The 27293-nt window shown below is 36.3% G+C and overlaps 2 protein-coding genes across 4 annotated transcripts in view; one reads left to right on the top strand and one right to left on the bottom strand.

Moving 5' to 3' along the window:
* The window catches only part of Col8a1 (collagen type VIII alpha 1 chain), a 525631-nt gene that overhangs the window by 300614 nt on the left and 197724 nt on the right, over positions 1 to 27293 (bottom strand). The window lies entirely within an intron of this gene.
* The window catches only part of Filip1l (filamin A interacting protein 1 like), a 291043-nt gene that overhangs the window by 232452 nt on the left and 31298 nt on the right, over positions 1 to 27293 (top strand). Inside the window, exon 1 of one of the 2 annotated variants that reach the window (XM_047563746.1) lies at positions 14344 to 14529. The exons of the other annotated variant lie outside the window; for it this stretch is intronic. The gene's annotated coding sequence lies outside the window, so the exon portion shown is untranslated. Of the gene's footprint in view, positions 1 to 14343; positions 14530 to 27293 lie in introns of those variants that run through there. 2 annotated transcript variants of the gene reach the window in all.

Raw genomic sequence — 27293 nt, forward strand, 5'->3', positions numbered from 1 at the left:
CAGTAAGCTGAACAATGAATGAAAATGCTGATACATATAAACGCTTAAGAGTTAAAACTCTATTTCTTAGCATAAAATACCATACAATGGACTCTAATGAATTTATTTGAAATATTTCCTTTTAGTTATTTCTTACATAGTTTTCAGGTTGATTTTCAGTATTAGATTTATGGGTCTAAATTCCATTGCTGATGGTGAAATGAATTAGCTATTCTAAGATATTTCTCATTTAAAAAATTACAACAAAAACATCTTAAAATGCAAAATAAAATATAAAATGCATCTACAAAATGTTAAATTACTAAAAAATATTGAAGGCCAAACATTGAATAAAAGGTGAACAAAGCACCAAAGAGGGCAGTTGCTTTGATAGTGTTTCTTTGAATTCTCTAAACGTACACTGTGTCTTCACCGTGTCATAGAGCATGTGGACAGAAGACAAAGCCCGGGGTTCTCCCAGCTGCACATAAAGCTAGATTGCAAAGTGACAGTGTCAAAGTTAGTATATCAAAAGTTAGGAACTGAAAGGAAAACTGTTTTCCTTGCTCTATGGCAGTGAGAGTAAAGGGTGAAATAAACTCGATTGAGAATTTATTATAACAAGCTAAACCACAATAGAATTTGCAGCCAAAATTCATACTAATTGGGTGGTCCAGAGTGAGCAAACAAAAAGTAATAAAAAATAAAAACACAAACAAACAAAAAGACTATGGGTTGAAATTTTAATTTAAAGAAATTTGGGGCTGGAAATAATCTGTTGGGACCCAGCACAAATGGAAATCCTCTTTGGGGGAAGCTACCTTCAATTCAGAGTCCAAAGAATTCCCACATACATAGTTGTAAGATAAGTAAGTTCATATAATAATTCCAAAAGAACACTAGAAAATAATACACAAGAACTGACAGCCAGAGAAATAAACCGCAGAATCAGAGCTCAGATATTTAAACTATCAGACACATGTAAATCATATTAAATATGCAAAAAGAAAAGCAAGAGGATTGATATTACTACTTAAAAGGGGATTATAAAAATGGTCAAACTAGGGAAAAAAGAAAAAAAAACTTTGGGGAATGAGATATAACTGCAGATGAAGTAATGAGAATTAATGAACTGGAAAACAAATCTAAAGAAATTATGTAGAATATAGTCTAAAGAGTTAAGCAGAATGGAATGACCAAAAAGATTAAGGGATGCACAGGCAGAATAAGAAAGTCTAACAAGTATCTAATGTGTTTTAAAAGATTAAGAAGTGTAAAAATTGTTCAGAAGTCATATTTGAAGAGTTAATACTGAGAATTTGTTAGAACTAAAGAAAGACACTCCAAAGACTCAGGACTCCTAATGAAAATCAGGAAGAATAAAAGAAATCTGTACATAGTATGTCATAATAAAACTATAGAATATCAAAGACAAAGGAAAGATCATAAAAGCAGTCCGAGAAAAAAAAAGGATGACAATTAGATTGGTGACTAACTTCTATCATAACATAGAAAGCCAGGAGTCAGTGCAAGAATACCTTTTATGTGCTGACAAAACAAGTGTCAATCAAGAAATCTATACCCAGTAAGAATCTTCCTAAGAACAGGGGTAAAATAAAGACATGTTCAAATAATTAAAAAAAAAAAAAGAATATGCGAAGAACAGAATTACATAAAAGAAACTTCAAAAGGCTGCATTTAAAGCAAAGAAAAGTGAACCCAGATGCAAATCTGTAATATGGAAGGAATGATAAATAAAGCAAGTATAAATGTAAAGGTGGTGGTATATCAAAATCAACAAAGACTAAAACTACAATAAAAGATAACAATGTCTTGTGGAATAGAAAAAGAGTTACAACATGTGACAATAATACATAAGTTGGGAGGGTATGCTCAAAGTGTTCTAAAGTCCTTAAATGTTGGTGCAAGATGATTGAGCTTTACACTTTGAGAATTTAAAATGTCAGGAAGAATTTAATGCGAGGAAAAGATATAAGTAATTAATCCCTAACAGAATGGAATACAATGTTATTTCCAAAGTTAGTAAAAATAAAATTCAAAAGAAGCCAAGAAATGAGAGAACAACCAAAAGGTGGTGCAAATAGAAGCCCTGAAAAAATGGCAAATAAAATTTATCAACAATTACCATAGAGATGACATGATCTTGTTAAAAACAAAGATTTTTTAAAAACTACATTAAAGAATTCTACAGCAATGCTAATTCCAACTAAGTGCTGTTTGTGTGAGACTTTCTAGCACATAGAATATAGTAAAGCTGAAAGTGAAAGGTCAGAAAAATGACAAATCAGGGAACTACTAATCAAAAGAAAGGTTATGTACCTATATCATATCAGATAAAATGAACTTTAAGATGAAAAGCATCTACAAAACAGTCATTCTATGATGAAGAGATTCCATATCCTAGAAATAGTTTAAATTTACATGCATCTAAAAATATGGTCTTAAAAGATGTAAAACAAGGATTAACAGAAAGACTTATCTACCATCCAAGGGGAAGATTCTAGCAAAACATCCCTCAGTCATTAATAATTTAAGCAGATAAAAGCAGTGACGTTATATATTACAATTTTAAGAACCCAGTTAGCAAAATATATCTATATTGAGAGCACTTTTAACTATTATGGATTATATATTCTCTTCAACCAAATAGTAAATTTGTACAAAAAGTAACCACATAGTGGGACTATAAAGCAAATTAAACTATTTTCCAAGCATAGATAACATATTCTATGACTATAATGTCAATGACAAAAAGCACAATTCTAAATAAGTAATGCAACAAAGAGATCAAAGCCCTATACCATGGAGGGAAAAGAAAAAAAAAAGTTCTTGGTTGAGCTACATTTTTTGCAATGCAATTTATGACATACCAAAATTGACTCAATGAATATAGTCATAGAATTTCTTTCCCTAAAAGATGCAAAAGTGAAGATAGTCGCTGTATCTCAACAAAGAATATTCTAAGGAGATTCTCTACTTTAATGTCCACAGCCAGTAAATAAAATTAGTGGTATGTAGGTAGTCAAGAGGGTATACTTAAAACATAAAGAGCCTCTCATTATTTTCAGTAGTGGATTATACAGCAGTCTGTGCAAAGATTGCCATCAAAAGAAACAGCTGGTTTTGGTGACACATGCCTACAGTCCAGTTACTTGGGAGGCTCAGGCAGGAGGACTGCAAGTTCAAGGCCTACGTGGGCAACATAGTGAGAATCCATCTCAAAACAAACAAACAAAAATGAACAAACAAACCAATTCATTCATATTCAGTGTTTTGTTTGCTTTCAGTCCTATGAAATTTTTATCCAGTTACTAACCTTTTCTTGGTAAAGAACCTTTGGTAAGTTGTAATCACTTGTTAAGTAAATGATTCAAGAGAATCACTCTTTAGTAGTCACTCCAATATTTAATCAACCTTAAAAGAAAATTTCCTATTTATTACAATGTCCTATACCTGTTTAGGTTTAACTTTCAGAGCAAGCATTTCAATTTTTTAATAGATGCTGCTCTATACGCCCACTTCTCCAAAGGTAGTACCCACAAGAAGCATTAGTACATAGTGGGGGTGGAGTCCTCTGAGTTCTACTTTGTGTATATTTATTGCATTTAAATATGCTATTGAAAAGGAACTTTCTAACATGGCCGTATTAATTGAAAATTGCTTTCAACATATTTATCAACTGCTTAAAGCTGCCTACTGTCTACAATATGAAATTTTAATGTAAAATTCCACTACTTGAATTTTAAGACCCATTCATAGTCTGGTCTCACCTTAAGTGACAACTCCCTTAGCCAGGGTTTACAAGGATCCACCATATGCCTCACAGCCTGCAGAAGTCATGTTCTGTTCCACAAGAGCCACTCAGTGACTCTATTCAACATGATTCCCTTTGCTCTCTTATTCTCCTTCCTGGAATTATTTACTCACCTTTCAAGGTTCCAATGAAGTTTAACTTCTATTTTTAACAACTATCAGATATTGCTAGGTCTGACACTTTCACAAAAATTTCACTTCACCAAACACAGCATTCCAACTTATTATTATTATTGCTTTTTGTTCATTTGTTTCTTGGACCTGCCTCCCAAAATCTGGGCAGGGACATGCTTCACATTTCTTTCCCTGCTGCCCCAAACTTAGCGTAAGTGATAAACACACAAAAGGTACTCAACCAACAGTTACTGAATACCTCTTTAAAGAACACAGTAGAAGCAGACTAGGCCCAACTCCAGTATGCTATAAATGACTGTTTCCATGTGCATACACACTTGTTCGTGCACACACACAATATTTTGTTTGACTATTCCACCTCCCTCAATTTAGAAGGGAAACTGTAATACCTTTTTAATCCACTAAACCCCTTTCCAATGAACAAACATTATGAATAAGGGTGGATATTTTTCAGGAATATTCTCATATAGCAAGTACAATTAGTTGTTGAAGGTCACTACTACCAGATAAAAAGATATAAGTACATAGCATTTGGAAAGTTGATTCTTCATTCTTGATCTAAGATTCCGCTGTTCTTCATTTTCTGCTGTAGTTGTTGGGGAGTGCATATGAAAGCCCATATGTACAGAAATAGTTGGGGTGTGTGTGTACACGTGTTCATGTGTTTTGAGAAGAGAGGAGGGAAGAAAAGGGCAAAGGATAGATACCTGTTCTGTTCTTCTGTCAATCTTATCATAGAACATCACATGGGGAGATAAATCTAAGCCTAAAGTGGAAGTTGCTGAGAGTCAACATTAGGTCCCCAGCAAATGGTCCTCTGGGCTTTAGTGTGAATAAGTGAGCTAGAACAGGCTCTTCTGGCATCATAGGGCAGTAACCAATTTATGGTAACTAACAGTTGTTTCTGCATGTTTCAAACTCAGTTGGAGCAGTTTTTATTAGCATTGATTATGTTTAAAAAGAAATCAGCACTATTTTAAACAATGTTTTACCAAGAAGTCACTGTGAGCCCAGAGCTGACAGCTGAAAGGAACTGCCCCTGCAGTTTTTATTCCTTATGTCCAGGCTGTCAATTTCTCCCACTGGCATGGCTAAAAACCTCTCCACAGGTGAAATTTCCTTAGCATTATTTGTAGTCAAGTGTAATAAAGAAACAAATAAATGGAAGAAAAAAAGTTTTAAACCCAGGTCTAATCAATCAGTATTTAGCTGATTCAAAGGAATGAGAGCCAAAATGGATTACTGTAAATGCATCTCTTGACATACTACATACATATTTGTTTCAATGGCTACGAAATAAATGGCACAAAAATGAACCAGAAGCTAACAGCTAATAGTATGAGTAGTCTGTGATTATTTCTCTTGCTGGATTCAACACTTCTTTCCATTCATGTGCTCATACATCAGGATTGCAGAATGCCACCTATTCCATGTGTTGTGCTAATCCTCATACAGAATCCCATAAAGTGGAAAGGAGGTTTGAGACATCAGAGATGAGGGATGGGCAGAGTGATTGGTACACAGTAGGCTCTCAAACAAAGTCAGCAATTCCTTTCCTATTGCCTTCTTTCTAGAAGTGGCATATTTGAGCTGTGAAACTTCAATCAACGCAATTTTAGAATACATTTGATGAGATTATGAAATTTATGTCTTAATCTAAAAAGATAAACTTACAGGTTCAGAGTTAGCAGTTTAAAACATAGTATGGGAGAATTTTAAGTGATCTGTTCGACTGCATTTCTATTATTGTTGTTTATCACTGTTAGTGCCATAAATAGGGAGAAAGGGAGGGAGAAAGGGAAGGAGAAAGGGAAAAAAGCAGAGAGAGAAAACTGTGTGACAAAAGAAACACTTTAGAATTCTGAAGAATAAAAGCACTGTATTCTGGGGCTCAGTTCCATGAACTATAAGATGATCTTCAAGATCCATTCTCATTCTCCTACTTCATCCCACAAGCCCAATGAACAAAGTGGCAGATAAGAGACAAAATGTTCTGTGATTCCAAATTAGTACTTTTATCCCAGAAGTCCATAAGTGATTTCTACCAGAAGTTGCTGGAGTGAATCTACAGTTCGAACTCTGATGTCACCATTTACTAGATCTGTGATCTTGGATAAGTTACTTAACTACTCTGTTCTTTAGTTAACTACCTCACAGGGTCATTATGTGGATCAAAGTTGATATCACATGTGAAGCATGTAGTACTTGGCATGCAAAAAACATTGAATATATCATTGATTATTGTTATTGCTTTCATTATTATCATAACAAAGATGTAATACAAATGAGACCAGTAGAGAAGTGAAGATCCTAAATTATCATGGAAGCATGTACACCATGCTGTTTTTAGAAGGCTAGTGATCAATAGCTCCGTGACTCAATAGAGTGATGTGGTTGTCTAAACAAAAGAAAATCTGTTTATACAAATAAACATGCAATCACACACAACATAAAGGCGAGGATGACTCTAACACTGCTAAAATAATTTATTCCTTCTGGAACGCCAAACTTTTGGGTGCAGGGTATGAAAAGACTCAAAGTAGATCAAATAGAAACGGCTGAAGAACAAACTGGTTTCAAAGACTTAAAAGGCTGTCATATCAAAGCAATGCATTTGTTCAACATCTTTGCATGCAAAGACCAGGAACAATCAGTGGAAATAAGAAGAGGCCAGTCTTCGCTTTGGAATGGAATGGATCAGTTGGGGAAGTAAAAAAATCTCTGGAGTTGTATAGCATCAACTAAAGTTAGCGAGACAAAACTATGAAGTTCTCATTTAAGCGAGAATTAAATCTTAAGGGTGGACAAAAAAGTTGGTATCTTCCAATCTTGTTCTTTATGTTGCAGGTTGGATGCTGAGTGATGTTAATTATAATAGTATTTCTCATGTACACAATGACCAATGGCAAACATGGAAAATAATGGACAAAAAGTGACAATACTGAAATTAATATTTAAAGTCCATATTCCTCAATTAGATTTTTAGCTAGAATTGCCATTACGTGACCATTTTTTGTGGCTTGAGTTGATAAACAACAATCTACAGATCTTTAACTTAAAAGAAGCACAGTTACAGAATGGCAAATATCAAGAACATATGAAACAATAAATGTTGGCGAGGATGTGGGGGAAAAGGTACACACATTCATTGTTGGTGGGACTGCAAATTGGGGCAATCACTCTGGAAAGCAGTAAGAAGAGTTCTCAGAAAACTTGGAATAGAACCACCTTTTGACCCAGTTATTCTACTCTCTAGTATATACCCAGAGGACTTAAAATCAGCATACTACAGCTATGCACCCACATCAATGTTTATAGCAGCTCAATTCACAATAGCTAAACTATGAAACCAACCTAGATACCATTCAACAGATGAATGGATAATGAAAATATGCTATATATATATATTACTCAGTCATAAAGAAGAATGAAATTATGGCACTTGCTGGTTAATGGGTGGAACTGGAGACTATCATGCTAAGTGAAATAAGCCAATCTCCCAAAAACAAAGGCTGAATGTTCTCTCTGATATGTAGATGCTAACACACAATAAAGCTGGGCGGGGGGGGGGGGGGGGGGGGGGGGGGACACAGAAGTTCATTGGATTTGACAAAGGGGAATGAAGGAAAGGGAGGGGGAATGGGAATATGAAAGACAATAGAAAGAACTGGACATAACTTTCCTATGTACATATATGAATATACGACCAGTGAAATTCTACATCATGTTCAACTACAAAAATGAAATCAAAATTAGAATATGTTATACCCCATGTATAATGTCAAAATTCACTCTACTGCCAGGTACATCTAAAGAGAATAAATTTTAAAAAGGAAAAAAAGTACCATTAAAATTGCAATTCTAATCCATGAAGTTGATAACTAGCTCACTATGTTCTAAACTAGTTCTGTAGTAAGCATGACGTAGGTAAATTACTCTGATATTAGTTAGCACTTCAAATATATTCCTTTTGACAATTCTAGTTACATTGTTTAGTAATCCCACTTTTCATGTTTCCCAAAAGAAAAATGCAGATTCATAAAACATAGTGCTTGGGTCATCAAAGTACTATGTGACCTTAGGGCAGTCCTTAACCTCTGTGAGCTCTAATTGTCCCATCTATGTAAAAAGAGGGAATGGGGAGTGCAAATAAATAGATGTTTTCTAAGGCCATTACATTAACAAAAAATAGTGATTTTACAAAGGGGTCATCTTCCATATAAAATTCTAAGCATAATTCTTATTTCTTAATCTATAGAATATTTTTTCTAGAGAAGACATTTTCAGTCACAATATAGGAAAATTAAGCAGGACTGTCATCTTTCCAAACTTATTATTTATGTTGAAGACCAGTGACTGCTTCTATGAGTCAGTTTTATTCTGTTTTTCTGGGGTCTGGTAGAAACTGCCAAAGTATTTTACAGTTAGAAACCACCTTCATATCAACCAATTGACTATGTAAATAATGGACAAAAGGGAACTAGGGACAAAAAGGGAGCTTTTAAAATGTCTTCTGTATAAAAATAATCTCGGAAAGAACCATTTAACTCTTACCTTTCTTTTTTTTCCCCCTTTTTCCTTTCTTTTTGCAGCACTGGAGATAGAACTTAGGTTTTCATGTATGCTATGCAAGCACTCTGCACTGAGTTACATTACTAGCCTGTTTAAAAAATATATGTGTACACACACACACACACACACACACACACACACACATATATTTTGAGACAGGGCCTTGCCAAGTTACCCAGGCTGGTCTCAAACTTGAAAGCCTCCCGCCTCAGCCTGAGTAGCTGGGATTACAGGCCTGCACCATTGTGCTTCTTACTTTACTTCCTAAATTCTTTATCTTCTCAGTTCTTCTAGATCCTTTCAGGTGAATTTATTTGGTAAAAAAATTATTTTCATACATTTCTTTGTATTTCATTCCAAATAAAAGAAAACATGTAAATTCAACTTACCTGTTTTACCCTTTATTATTCAACTATTCCACAGACATCCTAACCTACTTCAATGACTAAAAAAAACCTATTCCACCCAGAAAATCCTGTTGAATTGTTTAAATTCACAGGTCTTTCTCCACAAATAGTTTTACCTTACATCAAATTTCACATCTACATGGAAAAATCTGTCAAAGTAGTTTATTGAAAAATGCATTAATAAGACATGGGATGTGAACAATTTAATGGGGTCCCTTTAAATAAACAGGACCAGATAAAGCATTAAGAACAATCTGTACTGGCAAGGAACAAGGAGATGACCTAATAAGAGGTCTTTTCCATCTTTAATTTCTGTGATTCGAGGGTTTTTTTTACTCCTACAGTAATACTTGTGAGTTCAAGAATTTCTCAAAACTATTATTAGTTACCAAGGAAACGCAAAATGTTTTCAGGAATAAATAAGCAAAGGGACTGGACCTAAATAACAGGCCTTTCCTGCTTCCCATGTAATGGTGGCGTCATATTATTGGCTCTTCATTCTCTCCGAGTCATCCTGCTCGCCTATTGGCATGCTTGCTCACTGAAGTCCCACAGCCAATCACAGAATCCCTTTCAACCAAGACCAGGAGATCTCCTGAATCAACATAAGATTCCTTCTTAGAGACTTCCTTGCTTCACTAGGTGAAGAAAAAACCATGGCAATGTTAGGGGGCTAGCAGGTTTTGTGATCTCTATTTTCAAGGAGAATATGTAAATAGGTGCTTTTAAATGACCTGCCATATACAGAAAAGCAGCTGACATGATTAAAATATACGTAATAAAGGTACTAAGATACATAATACACATTCTCTCTCTCTCTCTCTCTCTCTCTCTCTCTCTCACACACACACACACACACACACCACAGTATGAAAACAACTGTGTTTTACAAATGCTTAGAAGGTTGAAACAAAATATAGTACACTGAACTCTTAAGAGTTGGCAGTATTCATGCAGTAGTAGTAGGTGTAAAATCTCTTGCTTACTCTTCTGCATTAGCATACTATGAGGATACCAATTACTTTTAATGTGAAAACAGAAAAACTATTTTAAATTAATTTTAAAACCAATACCATTCACTTCAATATTAACAAAGAGTTCCCCATTTTCTAGTCTTACTACTGACTTTCTTGCTGTAATCACGCCCAGTTAGCTCTAAAAGGCATAGGTTGCTGTCCTATAACCAAAGTCAGCTGAAGTATAAGCAGGAATAGTAAGGCTTCTGGAAACTTCAAGGACTATAGAAGAGATTGGAGTTGCAGATCAGAGTGGTTGAGTCTATCTGCAGATCTGGGTTCACTGAGGCCCACTCTAAGTATAAGGTCATACACAGTGTGTACTGCCCTGCCCAAGGAGTGATAGTTTGTGTGGGTATCTGTGTTGTCAGAGCCAGGCAGATGGCATCGGGGGAACAGAAGCAAAATAGAAAGGAAAAAGTTAGAAAAATGACTGATCCAGGAATGCAGCAAAAGTGCTTTCCTATTAAGATATCCTTCCCCATTTGCATCACCGTCTACAGTTGCCAATATGTGGTGTTTGGTCCCTTCAGCCTTCTTCCGAAGCTGCAGCTTTGGAGCAGGAGGTACCAGCACCGGATCCATGGCAGTTAACTGGTGCTCAGAGGGAAAGCTGCTTTGAAAAAAGCTGCCAGTAAGATGTTAGGAGGTTCTGTGGGGCAGAATACATTAGCCCATACTAATGGCTCATACTCCAGCCAATCCAACTGTCACCTAAAGCGATGGCCTATGGAGCTCTGCTTCTCCCCAGACCATCTTGTGTCTGTCCCCACTCTGTTCAGATTACAATACAGACCCAAGTACATAACAACATTTGCTGTTTTTGTGTGTGTGTCACAGTGGTCCTCCTTATCAGCAGTGGTTAACATCAAGATGTTCTACAGATGCCTGAAACTGAGGATAGTACTAAACCTTCTGTGACCTATGTTTTCACTATACTTACATGACTATAGTAAGTTTTCATTTATAAATTAGGCATAGCAAGAGATTAAGACTAAGTAATAATAAAATAGAACTACTGTAACAATATATTGTGAGAAAAGTTATTTAAAACTTATGAATTGTTTCCATTTAATGTTTTCTGAAAACAAGGTTTAAGGGGGAAGGGTTACTGTATGGTTTCCACATGTATTATCTCAGAGTCAAAAGAACAAATGTGTCACCTTGAAAGTCAGGTGCTGCATCTCATATATGGTCTGCAGTAGGGCTCCAAGGGAGCAGAACATACCACCCTTTCACCTATGAAAGAACCAGTGTGAAAGCCGAAGATTCAGTGAATTACAAATCCTTTGGCACTTTTTGGATAACAAAGAAGAAACAGAGACAAGGAGAGAAGACATAAAAGAAAGGAAGAGCATTCACTTCACAAAGAGGAACTGGCTTGACATGCTTAGCAGTACATTAATTGTATTTCAAAACAGTTATGTAATGGTGGTTAGTAGTGTCTGATTTTACTAATGACATCAGTTGCTGTGCTAACCTTCTCCATTAGCTTGAAACATGGGAAACTCTGATATTCAGCTGTTTTTAACTGCATAAAAAAGTAACTTCCTATAGTTATACTCAGATGCTATTTCCTGGTTTCCATTCTTATAACCTAGAAACCTCATTTCCCATATTAGAAAGTAGCTCTGTAGACAAATTCCCTTCTACTACTTCTAAATAACACCTTAAAGTCATTGCTGATTTAGATCATAAATTTAGATTATTAATTATAAAAAAGACCTTAATTTGTAGGTATACTTATTCATAAGAAATTTCTGATAATAAAAAATGAAATGAGAGTCATATAGTAACTGAACAGAACTAGGCTAGGAAATAAAATTTTCTCAGCCAATTTTGAGGTATGGAGGCCATAACTACTATTTTCATAATACATATATGTCAGATGCTAAAAGAAAAAAAAATCTCAAATGAATTTCAGGTAGGCAGAGGGAAAGAAGTGAAAAGTCTACTCATCAACTATTGTGGCCAAGAGTACAATGCACAATACTGGCTGGAGATTACACGACACAACTCAAGTAGCTCTTGTGTCAGATAAATGTTTTGCTTTCTTAAAACTTTTGACTCAGGTAGGAAAATTATCATGATACTCTAATTTTATTAGAATAAGGCACTTTGCTGTCACTTCCTAGAAAACTGTCTTAGTAAACACACAAATACATAAGATATCTTCTATGTGAATGACACCCTTTATTAGTCAGGGTACAATGGGGTGGCTCTCCTGTGTGGCCTGAAAAGAGGGTGTGTCTTGGCTTTCCTCCTTCAACATTTTCAGCCTGAAAAACATGTAAGTTTCTCCGTTAAATCAGAATATTCCTTTATTAACAACAGAACCTCTGAGAGATTCTGGGTAAATTATTAGAAGATAAGTCTAAGGCTGTATAAAACACTGATTTAAATCCTTCTATCTATGCAAACTTGGTAGCCATCTCACCCTTCCAAATGTGTTTCTTCATTTGAAAAACAAGACAACATCATCTCAAAATGTGTTGTGAATATTAAGTGATGGAATGCAGGTAGAGCAGAAGGCATGGTCACTGGCTTGATCTAAAAGCTCAATAAGCAAGGGTTATTATTGGTTACTGAAGAAAGTGGTCACATACCATGACCTTAGTTGGAAAGCTGAGTCATAGCTGGGCGAGAGACTCCACGGAGCAACAGAGCACCAAGCAAGGCAGACAAAGAGTAGGAACCTTAGACAAATCCTGTACTCAATGTCTCTATTTTCAGAAAAGAGCTAAAGAAAAGGAGGAAATAATATGAACGTGTTTCACAGGGAAACTAGGAAGTCAAAAGAATGAAAATGAATGCAAAGCACGTGTATGAAAATTTTAGCTTTGGAATAAAAGTACTTTATGCTATCAGTTCAGGGCTGAGATTCAGGTGTTTGTGTTTCATGCAGCTTTCATGACCATCATTTTATCTCAGTTGTAATAAAAATATCTAGCACAAAAGTCTCAAAAAATATGTTTAATAAGTGTGAGGCAGCCACAGAAGACAAAAACAATTACAATGCAATTCACATAGGGCAGAGTAACAAACCAAATCAACATCTAAAATGTTATTACAAAACTGCAAAATTTAAATTCAGTTGAAGGGTATGGTTGTTCACATCTCTTTAAACAGAAGATGTGAAAAGCAGGAACAAGTTTAGTTTAGGCTTCTCAATAGTAGAGTGATCCAGAAGTACTGGCAAAGTGAACCTCTAGTTGAGCAGAGGACACATGCTTATTTTTGTGCCTGCATCACTTCCACTAACTATGACTCTGCAACCATCCTTTCTCCACCCCACACTAAGAAGAAACAAACAGATTATTTTCATTATTCTTGTTTGACAAAACATATGGAAACAATAATTCTATAGACATATGTACATCATAATAGGAAGCAATCCTATTTTAATGTAATTTTAAAAGGGGTTTTAAATAGACTCAAGCTACTAAAACTACTCATCCGAGGTTTGCAAATAAGGCTGCCTGCCACATTCATAATTTATTTAGCAGATTCATATATTTGGGCTAGGAGTTTAGAGATCACTTCTCTTATTGACATTCAAGATAATTAGGAGGCTAATTGTCATTTACAAGAAACAGGATTATGCAAGTAAATCTGCCCCATACTGGAGGATGCTAGGCTTAATTCAATCATATTTGGCCAGTTTCTTTTTTCTTGTTTCTTAATTTCTCTTATTTTGTTTGCTGGTATAAGAGTGCAAATAAGTTAAAACTGGCTCTAAGATTCTATTTTATACTTTTTCTTGCAAGTAAGTACAGCACGAAACACTTAATTTCTTTTTAAAATATTTTCCCTGCCAAATAATCTTACTCGTTTTAACTGCTTTCGTTAAAACACTGGCATGCAGAAATGGGGAACGAGAAGGTTCTTTCAGTGAAAACACCGAAAAACTAAGATTTCATCTGGCCTTCCCATCATCACTTGAAGAATTGTTTGGTAGTTACATCATCAGGAAATAAAATACTATCCTCTGAGGACCCCAACTCTTTACAAAGAGGAAAAAGAGAGTTTGAAGTCTAGGTCACCAGAGATGGCCAAAACCCCCTTCCCTCTCCCACCTTCCCCCAGCAACCAAAAAAGAAATGTAACAAAAATGTATTTACAAAAGTTTACATTAGACTAACAGAATGTGCATTTAAAAATGCAAACGAATGAAAGAAATTTGAGATCTAGAGGGAGAGAAGTTAGGAGCGGATCGACCGTGACCCTAATGACTCGGTTAGCCCGGCGCGAGGGCGCGAGCGTCTCGGCCCACCGCCCATTCCAGCCGCGGGGCGCCGGGGTCCCACCATCCGTTCACACCGCCCAGACATCGGCGGAGCGGGAGAGCATCGCCGCGCCGCCGCCGCAGAGGGTCTGGCTGTCACCGGCGCCCCCGCCGCCCGCGCCGCACATGCGGAGCGCCTTATAAGGCTGCGCAGTGACGTAACGCCCATAGGCCGGGCGCGCTCGGCGTCCCGCTCGCATTGTTCGGGCGACTCCCGGAGCGCGCACAGCCGGCTCGCAGCGCAGCGCGACAGCGGCTCCGGCTCGGCCCGGCCCCGCCCGGCCAGGCGCAGGCAGCTCAGGTAAGCCCGGAGAGCCGCTCCGCTCCGGCGCGGGGCACTGCTGTCCGAGAGCCAGGGCGCGTGTCTCTAGGTGGCTTTTAACCTTGTCTCAGCATCTCAACTGCAGACAGGTTTCGCAGAGCGCATCCAATGAAGCCTAGCTTCAAACCCCTTTGGACTCGCACGAAACTTAAGTAAAAGTTTTCTCCCGCGGAGAAAACAGGTTTGGGGTTTACATTTAAATGTTGAGAGCTGGGGGCTGATACATACGCTTTCCAAGTGCGCTGCACATTAAATCTGCCTCTATGGAGAAATCTTTGGGGAAAGGGTGGGGAATTAGTGTAATGCAACAACTCTACCTCCCTATCTCGTCGCTTCTCGGAACTCAAACTCGCTCATGTCTTAAGAGCAGAGTGCGAAACACTGCCACATGGTAGTGAATTTGTTAGTGCCGTTTTTTTTTTTTTTTTTTTCTTTGCAAATTTAATATAAAAGACTAGAAATATACTGTTGGTAACACATCTTGGAATTAGGATGAATTCAACAAAAACTCAAAACCTTTTCAAGCTTCAAAAAGCTTATACTGTTCTTTTAAAAAAAAGCACATGTCAAATTTGTGCAAGAAAGTTAACTATCAACAGTTGTGAGTTCTTTCAGCTTTGACTCCAGACACTGGATAAATGGCAAGCTGGACTTAAAGCTGTCCTCTCTAAAGTAATATTTTGGATAATATGTAAAAGATACTAATTTAGAAGGTGAAATCTATTGAAATAATTTTAATCACTGGCATATTGAACTATTAATAGTTACATGAAGACCCTGAACAGGCAATTACAAATGAACCCTTACAGTATGGTCATTGAACACTTGGCAGACATTGAAAATCGATATACTATTTACTTTTCCAACTAAAAATCAGCCCAGGATTTAAAAATAAAAGGTTATACTATGTCAAGTTTAGAACACTGGAATAGGAGATGAAAAAACTGACTTCTTGCTCAAAGTTTATCTAGTCTGAATATATACTGTAAAACAAAACTTTAAGAATGGTGTGCAGAATTATTTCCCTTTTTAATTAGCATTTATGTTTTGTAAGCATATACAATACAAATTCAGAATCCATAGGCTGTCATTATATTGACTTACTCTCAAAACTGTAAAATGCTTAATATTGTTGGCAGTGAAAAGACCATATAATATAACTGGATGTTTAGTAAAAGTTTAACAAAAAAGTGCTTTAGTCATATTAGGTGTGTGTGTTATGAATTCACATTTTTTAAAATTTAATTGTTAAAAATAAGAAAAGGATGTGAGATTTATCATTTGAAACATACTTTATTTAAAATATGTTCAAAATTTGGGAAATAGTGATTCTAGTAATTCCTTTTTTTTTTTTTTAAGTGTATGACATTGATGCCTACCATTTTTGCTTCTTCGGAGGTTTTGTTGTTTTGTTTTGCTTTTGCTAATTTTGTTTAGAGCAATGCAAGACTTGGTTTTTGTATTCTTAAGGAAAAATTATATGTTATTTGGCCTGAAGATAGGCTATATAAACTCCAGGTTAGTGCTGAGAAGTAGGATTTCCCCCAAACTATTATTTCAAACCCAGGGAAGCCTACCATAATGAAAAGAAAGGGGCCAACACCCAGGTCACTGTGGAGAAGTATGGAATATGCAACAGAAGAGTTGTTTATTTGATATAGGCAGTAATTGGAAACTGAAAAATTCCTGCCTTGGGAAAAAGGTATTCTGCACTTTTGAATCTAATAGAGGAGAAGGAGAAACAGAAACCATCAATTATTGTTTCAGCTATACCCAGAGTACCATCTGTACCATAAACTAGATCAACTGTTGAAAATCATAACTTCTATCAAAGCTCTAACAGCTGTGTTTCCCAGAGTTTGCCTTTTTTATTATGTTAAAGCAGACAAGCATCAATTTTTAAAATTTTTATATGACACACTTTAATATTCCACACTTTTTTCCATTTTATTAACATTTAAAGCATGGTTCAAAGAATAATCACATGTTAAGACCACTTTTAAAAAATGAAAATTAAAAAAGATTTAACATGGATACATTATCTCACAATGGGTTCTGTGGGTAAACATTTCTTAGTCCTTGGGACAATCTATCTGAAGGAAAAGGTGTTACGACAGAATGAACATGTATTTTTACACTTTCAAGTAAAGAACGTAATAATGTTATACTTATTAATTTGTGCCTTTATGATAGACAGCTTATCTGATAATCACTGGTATTTCTGTGATATTTTCCTAAAGCAGTTATGGAGTCTGTGGTAGCAGCCAAAATGAAAACATGAATCAAGATTTGACTGTCTTAATTTTCCAGTAGTATTGCAATTTCCATTCATTTGCCTTCTCAAAAAAAGCTATGGATTTCATTTTAGGATTCTCTGCCCTTTCCCCTCCAAAAATGTACTTCTGGTAATAAATGAAATTTGAGGTGAGAAAGTGAAAATGGGGGAGAGAGAAGAAAATTACAATAATAATTCTTTAGGTCATGTTTTGTTCATATCTTGTGTCTCAAGGGAAAGTAAACATTTTACAAGGTGAATAAAGAAAAAAAAAGACCCTCTTTTTTTTAAAGGAAAAAGGAAAGGGAGAAGGAAGAGAACTATTCATAAAAGTCTGGATATTGTGGGGTAATAATTAGAGGATGTAAAGCAATATTGGTCTCAACCTCCCTCAGGAACTGAAATGTCCCATCTGTTGTTCACATAGTCAGTTATTATCTTTGAAAAACTGAACCCATTCTACCTTATTCTCTTAGGTATATCATTAATTTAAAATGATTTTTAAGGCTTACTTAATTTGTATTTGGCAACTAAATTAGTCTTAATTTGAACTGTTTATTTTCTATATATTATATTTAATAAGGACTTAAAGATGAAGAGAAGCTGCATATACAGCCAGCAGCACAAATGCTCAAAAGAAGTATTTGTGGCTGTTTCAGCCATCACCACAATATTTCTGAGCCACAACCCAATCACTTAGGCTTAATGTTAGCAAAGACTTTTAGGACTTCCTCTAACTGGTCATTTGAAGTAAGGTGGGGCAGTGACTTCTTGAATCATTGTGTGAGATGCACTAATTCCTAGTAGATCGTCACCTAGTAAGGCCTTCTGCTTGCTGTTTTTTCTTAAATAGATTGACTTGAGATTTTTTTTTTCTCCCTCACCTCATCTGTGCTAATAGTGCCCTAACTGTGAAAGCTGGACAAAGGTGGGAAGACTCACCAAAGAAAGTCCCTTGGTTCTTTTTCAAATATGAGAGAAACCTGCTTTCCATGCTACTTCTCTCAGATGCTTTAGCAGACTGATAGAACAGCACCAGTTTTAAGTTTGAGCCCAAGAACTGTGAATCACATACTGGCAATATTCCTTCTCTAATCTGACCTTCCTCACTTTCTTATACTCTACTGGTTCCCAAATAAAGTTAACTATTAAGGATACATAATAATTATTTTTTAACAATAAGATTTGCAAATTATGTGTTTGTGGGGAGGAGGAATGTAAAGCAGACAGATAAGGTTACATACATATACCCAATTCTTTGTATTTATGATAACTACTAATTCTAGCCCAAATGACAGTTATAAACACCTAAAGAGGACAAATATTACATCAGAATAATAAAGGTTCATGAATTTGAAAAATACCTTGGTAAGTTCTACTAAATGGACAATGTGCTAACCCATGCTCCTGAGTATACATGTACACACCAACCTGTACTTCTGGCATAGAATAGCTACAGAACTTTACAGCTAGAAGAGGCAGAGGAGGTTATCTGATCCAGATGCCTCACTTTATAGAAGAAACTGATGTCCACAGTGTGACTTGCTCCAGAGACCCAGAGCTTCTCAAAGGCAAAGCCAAGGGCCCACTGTGTTCTTGGACTAGGGCCCATCAGTGGTTTCTCCTTTAATTAATGATAGAAAGAGAGGCACACAGAAGCCTCAGAAGCAGCCTTGGCACTGTAGGTGGTAATGCAGATATAAAACTCATTAAAAAAAGAAAGCAGAAAGGTTCAACTTCTTGTTAATAAATAGTAAGAAGGCAAAGGAGGGAGGTAAAAATCAATACACTTCAATCAGGCTGCACAATGGGAGAGAGGTAAAGCGAGGACAAAGAATTCAAATAATAAATCTACTTAAAAGTCTGCTGGATGGCAAAGCCCACTCTGCTTGGAAGGTGAAAGATGCCCTGGAAAGAGTGTGTGCTCTGTGGTCAAAGACATTTAGGTCTAAACTACTAACCTGACAAGTGACCTTGTCTCAGTAGCTTCCAACTAAGCATTCTGCACTCCCCAGACTTCCCCAGCCAGCAAGCTCAATGCCTTCAAAACAACCTCCTCCCCAAATATTCAGGAAATCACCTAAGAAGGCTGTAAGTTCCGGGTGATATCTTGCTTTATTTTCCTTCACACTAAGCATTGTGATATGCCATTAAATTACATATTAACTACTTGATTACCGCCTGTCTTTTGGATTATAAATTCCTCCAGGGTCAGTTTTGCAACCAGCTCTACCTGTAGCACCTAGGAAAGTACCTAGCTACAGTTAGTAGGTGTGTTAGTGGGACAAGAATAGTATCAGATAAATATACAAACAAATTACAACCTAGAAGCTTCTTATATGGTAAGAAAAGAATATTTCTCCCTAAGGGGGTTAGGGAGGGTCCCTTCTTATAGATTTCGTTAAGGAGCCCCAAATAAATCTCTGCTAATGCTTGAAGTAACCACATAGAATTGACTTACAGATACTAAAACTGGAAAACAAATTAGGCTCAGATTAATTCAAGGCAGTGAAACGTGCTTTGTACCATACAGAATGTACTGTGTAGGCAGACTAAATCAGATGCTTCTCTACTCTGCCTACCTCCATCCTTCTTACTTTAACTCCCTCCCCAAATAATGAGATTGAAAGAGTACCAGGTGAGTTGCCCTGGGGCATGGAATGTACTAGAAGTAAAGTATGGACAAGCACCTTATAGTGGTTTTGTCCTTAATGAAGGGTGGATTCCTCTGAGTCTTTCTAACCTCTAGTTGAGGACCTAGAAGATATAGTCATGGGACCCAAACAGGCTTATCCTCATAATAACAGAAACCAGTGTATTGCCTTTTCCTAAGCACACATTTTGACTTCAAAATGTCCATGGGTACTTTCTATATTTGAATTAGCATATGCCAAATTTTATAGAACTGGAGTGATTTTTCTATAATTTCAAAGTTAGGTAACTCCAATGTTAACCTATGAAACCATCCTAGGGATAGTACCTCTCCTCCTCTGCAGCCAGCTGTTTCAAACAAAACATAAGACAACAGGCCCAGCAACTAAGTTCACACAACACCATGTCACTAACCTAGCTGTACCTATTAGTACCGACTAGCACATTAGTGACAAGGACTGAGTTCCTAAGCAGCTTTTGCATAAAGGGTGGCTTTGGTCATGGTCACATTCCTGCCATTTTTTTTTTAAAGGACTAATAAAACAATGTAGATGAGAGGTTAGCTGAAAATAAAAATTAAGTAAAAATATGGGAATGTTTGTAAAAAATTACAAAATATAGTTAACTGCCAAACTTGCCTACTAGTGACACTGAATTAACATAGACAGTGTTGTTTCAATAGTAAGACCAATAATAATGAGTTAATCAATCTGAATTCTACTTTTCTTGGCTCTGCCATCGATTCATTGGTGAGCCTCCTGTATCTTCAATTTCCATAAACCTCAAAAAGGAACAAGGTCATTAACCCCAACTATCTGGGTAAAGATTAAATGGTGGGCAAAAACCCCTGGGGGAACTCTGATCAAGTACAGCATAGAGTATATGAAAATACAGGTTACTATTGATCATGTCTTTACAGAGACAAATCAGCCAAGACAGTGGAGGCACTAACATGAGGAAAAAAGTCCACATGTAAGTGCCGGACAGCTTAACATAATTGTAGCACTTAAGCCTGCAGAAGCTCCAAATCATTGCTCCTAGAGCAGCCCTGAGGATGAGGTCAGCCCTCCAACATAGGCTGCTCTGACAGAAGCAGATCTGCCAGATTTATTGTGTCTCATGGCCCACCAGTACTGGAACAAAAGTTTAAAGGTGAATTAACTTTTTTCCCCCCTTTCTTTTCAAAATTCTTTTTTTATGTGAATCAAAACAAAACAAATCTCTGAGCACAGATCATAAGAAGAATGTAAAATATTCATCACATTTGGACTGACAAGACTTAAGTGTCTGCTGTTATTAAATCTGAAGAAAAGGAAAGAGCTGCTTGGCCTAGGAGCCTGGGGAGAAAATGAGAAAAAGTTCCCAGTTTCTTGCTGAAGACAAAGAAGTGCAGAGAGGTGCTGTGGAAGTCTCTTAGCCTGAACTTGCTGCTCTGCTAATTGGGAATAACAGAAGAGGTGAATCATTCCATAGAGTTTTGTGAAAATGAATCCATTGCCGCTAAAGGGAAATTATCTCCCCTGTAAAAACAACATTGGGCTGAGGGTGTAGCCCAGTGGTAGAGTGTGCTTGCCTAGCATGCATGAGATTGTAGGTTTGATCCCTAGCACCACAAAATATAAAAAATAAAGAAACACCAATTCGTTTATTGTCAAGATAAACACATTATTTAAAAAAAAAAAAAAAAAAGTTTGAGGTTGTATATTATCTTCAAGGCTTTCATGTGATTGGCAATATGGAGGTATTTTCAATAAAGGTGACAACAGCTTCATCAAGTGATTTGAAGTTCCACTTCCCTCCAAGTAAGATTATTTTTATTATTTCATAAAATTCATTATACCTGAGCAAATATGCAAAGAATCACAGGCAAAGAAAAGATTCTCCATCCAGCTCTCCTTATCTGGTTTTCATCTAAATTGGTCTCCAAGTGAATTCCTTACTTCACTGAATGGCTCTCCTTCTCAGAAATGATAAGATCAAGAGAAACTTGTTCTTCTCCAATAACGAGAGAAAATTCTGGACACTTTAGGCACCATTCAGCCTAGAAAGGGATACATTTCCCTAAGAAGATGGCTCTTCTCATTTCTCAATCATTTGATCACTAAGTATGCATGGAGTTCAAACACGTCAGGTGATATAGAAGTATCAATCCTTTGTATCATAAAAAACATAAGAACTATGAGACTTAGGAAGGGAAATCAGCCAGGGTTAGATAATTTAAGGAATAGTCATGGAAAAGATGGGATGGGAACTGAAATGTACATGCAGCTATTGACTGAAGCATTCCAAAAAGGATGGCAGATTTATTTCTTGGATGTTAACTATGAAAAGAGAACCCGAGGTAAAATGAGAAAAAACGCTTCGATTAAGATCAGAATACCCAAACTCTGGTTATTAAATCCATTATTTGGCCTTCAGAAAAACCTGGAATTCACAGAAAGGAAGACATCTTAAAAGACTTAAAGTTTTTAAGGTGTAGGTTAAATGTGATGATAAAGTAGCTAGCCCAGTGCCATACCTATTGCAAATGCTCAGCTACCTATTACTCTTCTAGTTATGCCCATAAGAATGATACTCCTTCATCATCTGGTGTTACAGTAGGCTTCTGCCAGGCTTAGGAGGAGGTGCATTACAGGATACAATCCTTCTAAAGAGCCTGGGTTCTCTTAGACTCAGCTATAAAGGATTAAATTTATTGGAGAAAAATCCATGTCTCTAGTGCCTAACCTCAGTAACTCCCAAAGAAGGTTATCCTACACCCCTAATTCCCCTGCTAGAAGGCAGTCCCTCCTGTGATAAACCCACATGAGCATTCCTAAAGATATCTTAGTCACCTAAGTTAAGACACAAGTTACTGAGCATTTAAAGCACCAGAGAAAGCAGATGACAACAAAAGGCTTAAAAGCTAGCCTGGAATCTCCCTGTTGTATTTAGAAAGTTCCTCCATGCCTCAGCGGCACACACAAAACTTTTTAAGACAAATCTTACTCCTTGCGCTAAAGGGCTTAGTTCAGAACCTAGGCACAGACGATTGAGATTCCATTTTGGAAACTAATAGTCTAAATGCTTCTCCCCAGGTGTGAATTTTTCAGTTTAACTATACTTTCAAAGTTAACATAACATTTTGTGTCAGAACAAAAAATGATTTACTTCTTTGTTTTTACAGCACACTTTGAACTACAGCAGATGCTTTCCATATAAAGAACCAAAAAAAAATCTGAATCTCATGAAATTCCAATTAAGGTTTTCAATATAGTTATGAACCACAAAGAGTTGACAAGTCATAAAATCTCTTGACATGTGAATTTGTGTACAACATTATACAGGAAAGAAGGGAGGGAAAGACTCTAAAAGTTGCTGGAGGTTATGATTTTGTGGAATTGAGATTTAAGGATCTCCAAAGACTTTCTAAATCTTAGATATGTAACTGTATTGCTTTCCCCAGGTTGCACCTGAGGTGACAGGCAGAGAGGCCAGGTCAAACAGTTAGAAACAGGTTTTGGTCCAATAATTCCTACCTACCAGATAGCTGGATTTTCTGAAAGTGGTTTTTCAATTGTTTAAGAACCGGGGTTTTGCCTTTTTCTTTTTGAGCTGTGAATGGGTAAACTTTACAAGTGAGGGCTAGTGAAATCAGTGTTTTTTTTTTTTTTTTCAGAAATACTTTTTTTAACTACAGAACACCTGAAATAGTGTGTCCTCTCTGAAAATTTAAATCACAAGGTAAAATATGGTTAGGGCAAAAATGAATGGGTATTCAAACAGCACATACATGGGTATACAGTAGCCTTTTTTTTAACTCTGCCCCAAACTGAACATTTCTCTGAGAGATAAACATAACTAAATGGATGGAGCTCATGCTTAGGAACAAAATGAGCAGCAGACCCAGGGCCAATTAAAGTGGGATATAAAGTCACTGCTCTCATCTCTGGCCGACCTGAGGGTGACTACTGTGATATCTTGATAGAATGCCCTCACCACACAAGCTAATGTTCTGCAGAACACATTCATTTTAAGAGAATCTGGCTTAGAGGGACAGACATCAAGATCAAACTCTGTGTTTATGCATTTGGTCTTCTGTGTGCTCAGAGTGGCTGAAAAGGAAAACGTTACCAAAATGCTTTGGACTGTTGGTCAAGGGAATGCTAAATAAGGCCCAAATGACAAAAATAATTTAAAACTTTTACAGTGCATGCAAGAGGACACACCAAACACAGAAAAGAAAATCATCATTTATGTTCCAACAGATTTTAGAATAGAACTTTTTCATACTTGTCTATAATTAGACTTCATATATGGCCCAAATTCTAGCTCTTCAAAAATCATGCAAGAGACATAAACCAATCATCCTCAGGAACTGAGAAAAGTCAGGAAGGGAAATGTGAGGATGTTCACTGTGCCTCAGGACTGAACTGTTTGTTCAACAAGAACTCAGTCCACACAGAAACCTTGTGCCTCAGGACTGAACTGTTTGTTCAACAAGAAATCAGTCCACACAGAAACCTTCATCCTCAATTGTCTTATTCTCTAAATACTATTAAGTGTATTAATTTTCCTGTTCTCGTTTATCATTTACTGACTTACTACAGCCAAGATGAAAGGCAAAAACAAAACAAACAAAAAATAGAAGTCCTTTTCTAAGAAAATGTCTCACACTATTGGGGCTCCTCTCTACCCTGTTTCTGTGGCAAACAATGTGACTTCAGTAGTCACAGTAGAACATAAGCCTTTGTTGTTGTGGTTTCTAAATTTCTAAAGCTTGGATTTCCCACTAACAAGTTCGGAAATATTTGGTTTCCCAGGCATACCATGTTAGCCACTGCCTCTGCAAAGACAGCCAGACTACATGGAGGTGAAAGCCAGCGAACTTACCCACTCTGGCACATGGCTGACTCCTGCCTTGCCTCTGATGGATTGAACACTGACTAATTAAAACAAGCTAAATAAAAGAAGATAGCCTTAAAAAAAAAAAAAAAAAACAGACAAGAACCAGGTACTTAAAAAACACTTTTTTTTTTGGTTCAGAATAAGATCTGGAAAATTTACTCTTTGCAAAAAAATTTTTTTAAAAGACAGAATAATAGAAGAGCAACTCATAAGTAAGTATTAAAAGAAAGGAATTATACAAATCTTCCAAAATACCTGTTTGCAATACCTGAGTGAAAATGACCTGTCAGAGAAAAAAGGACCATTGAAAATTAAAAATAATGAAAATTTAACAGCTACATCAGCACTTTTTTGTTGTTGTTGTTGTTGGTGGTGGTGGTGGTGTGGTTTACCATTGTTCAGGGGATTAAAGACCTTGTGCCTGCTAGGTAAGCCCTCTACCACTGACCTACATCCCTAGACACTTTTTAATTTTATTTTAAGAGACTGGCCATGGGCTTGCAATCCTCCTGCCTCAGCCTCCCAAATAGCTGGGATTATGGGCATGCACCACCAAGAAGAATCCTTTCTTAACTAATCCATTTCTGCTTTCTCAATCTACTAAGATACAAAAAGAACATCTAAACATAAATGGATTTTGAGCCATCAAAGAAATGCATGTAAATATTCTTCATAAGATAAAAAATACATATACTTGTCTACGGGTATGTAATATTATGTCCCTGAAATATGACTGAGAAAAGACTGCCTGTTAAAAATATTTTCCAAGAACTTTAAGTTCCTTGAAAATGTTCTTCGGAAATGGTATTTATGACAAATTCACCTCCTCTGGGGAACATGAGATGTTATTACTGGCACAGTCACAATTTTTTAAACTACCCAAAAATAATTATGAATTCATGCCAAATGACTGAGCTTGCTATATTATTTCAATGATTAAGACAGTATTTACTAATGTCTCATGATCAAGGCTCCACGTAGCCATGAATCTACAGAAAATACTGTGACAAAACAATGGATTGCTAGTGGTGGTGATTTTGTGTATCTTTGAAAGGCAAAATATTAAACATACAAACTCACTGGTGAGGATGGCATATGATATGAGATAGGAAGTGTGGACATATGTCTTAGTTGTGGGAAGCAGGATTTAGAGTCTAAATGACATCAGCATTCTGGTTTTGACAATTGCTAGCAGAGCCACTGACAAATTATTTAACTCATAAAATGAAGACATTAATACCTACCTCTTATGACTATTTCCAAGACTGAAATGGTATGTGGCATATAATAATTGCTCAAATAACTGTTATTTCCAGAGTTGTAGAGGGGAGGGACAATAACATCAAACCTAGTTTAAAAGTAAAAACAGATATTTGTTCAAATACTTAACAAATATTTATTGAATACCAATTAAGCACCAGGCCCTGTTTTCAAACTGAAAACATAGCACTGAATATAACAGTAACCAATTATCAGTCAATTAGTGAACAGAATGTGTGCAGACACAGGCACACATGTGTGTACACACAAAACCACACACACACATATCCCTAACCATATTAAGTTTTCATTTTAGAAGGATACCTAGCTGGTAATCAAATAAATAAGTAAAATGTAGTTGCCAGAAGGTACTAGATGAGGTAAGAGAGTCCATTGACCCCCTGGGAAGACAGCCAGCACAAAAGCACACAGTCCCTGTTGTATTTGAGGAACAGCAAAGAGGCTGGTGTGGCTGCAGCAGAGTGAACAGAGGGGAGTGAGTGATAGGAAGCAGGATGGGAAGAGGAAACTTCAGAGGTCATCACTGTCTGACTTTTCTAGCATATGGCCTGGTTAAGTGAAAAAAACACAGGCTTTGAAGGCAGTTATTTTTATTCTGGTCTGGTTACTTGTGCTGTTCAGTAAATTACTTAACTTCCCTAAATTTTAGTTTTTTGATCCCTCCTCCATCTGGTAAGTGGGTATAATACTTACTTCATGAAGTTGTTATAAGGATTGAGATAAATGGTACAAAACAGATCTTCAGTATGCTTGTTTCTTTCTCTCAATAAGCCAAGTCTCACACTGGGAACTGGAGTCTATATTCCAATTCTAAGGCTATCAAAAAGATGGCCTTGGATGGTATTTAACTGCCTCAGTCTCAGTTTCTCAACTAAGAAAATAAGTGCAGGTACTATACAGACATTTTAAAGACATATGTTGAATAATTAAACTTCTGTTATAAATCGAATAAGTTTATTATTAGAATTCATCTTAATATTAAAGATAAAATATTTAAAAATATGCAAAAAAGCACATGACCCCTGTACCTTTGCACATTCCATTTTTTAAATCCTACAAATTTTCATTTTTTAGCATGAAATTGTAAAGATTTAATTTGTAACATTTTATTCCCCTTTTCTGATCCTGCTTAAGAACAATGATCTAATGCAAAGATCTCCAAGAAATTTTTAACTGCAAAAAGCAAGGTGTTGAGGAGCTGGAGTCGTGGCTCAGTGGTAGAGCGCTTGCCTGGCATGTGTGAGGTCCTAAGTTTGATACTCAGTACCACATATAAATAAATAAAGATCCATATATATACATATATATGTAAACAGCAAGGTGTTGAGAGTAGTGTTTACAAAAGTAAGCTACTTTTTACATAAAAGAGGGAGAAAATAAGAAATTTTATTTGTATTTGTTCACTCATTAAAAAAACCCTGTGAGTACATATAAGAAGCTAGAATTGGTAGTCACAGTTGGGAGCTAAAGGATGAGGAAAGAGGAAAACTCTTCACAGTACCTCTTTTAATATTCATATTTTGAAATATATATTATATATTTAGGGATACTAATTTGAAATCCAAGAACGAAATTCAGATTGCTTAAGGAGTTTAAACTTCACAAAATACCTGCAAATTTAGTTATAAAACAATATGAAAACCGTAAA

The sequence above is a fragment of the Sciurus carolinensis genome, chromosome 9, assembly GCF_902686445.1.
Source record: "Sciurus carolinensis chromosome 9, mSciCar1.2, whole genome shotgun sequence".
In the NCBI taxonomy this organism is placed as follows: Eukaryota; Metazoa; Chordata; class Mammalia; order Rodentia; family Sciuridae; genus Sciurus; species Sciurus carolinensis.